Below are 374 nucleotides of genomic sequence, written 5' to 3' on the forward strand. Positions count from 1 at the left end.
ACTTATTGCTCTGCCCCAACTTGAAGCAAATATGTTGAAAATGTTGAGATATAAAAAGCCCAAAAATTTCTTTGAAGAAATATAGTTTTATGAAGGTTGTCTTTCATTTGCTTGCCATTTATATGTCTTTACAGTAGTAATATAACTGAAATACTAGAATATGAATCTCTATGCACCTTAAAGAAAAAGGAAATTCATAAAGGGAGGGAGACGACATAGTCACGAACTGCTGTTACATCTTGACAAAAATGTCACAAGTGTTGCTATCGCACAACAAATAAATCGCTGTTTATAAAACACCTAATGGATTGTTCCACTTAGTGTACTTGGTGGTCATGGTTTTTGAAATGCAAGGTGAAAATCTTGAGAGAGAA

This window comes from Penaeus monodon, chromosome 27 (genome assembly GCF_015228065.2).
Source record: "Penaeus monodon isolate SGIC_2016 chromosome 27, NSTDA_Pmon_1, whole genome shotgun sequence".
NCBI lineage: Eukaryota > Metazoa > Arthropoda > Malacostraca > Decapoda > Penaeidae > Penaeus > Penaeus monodon.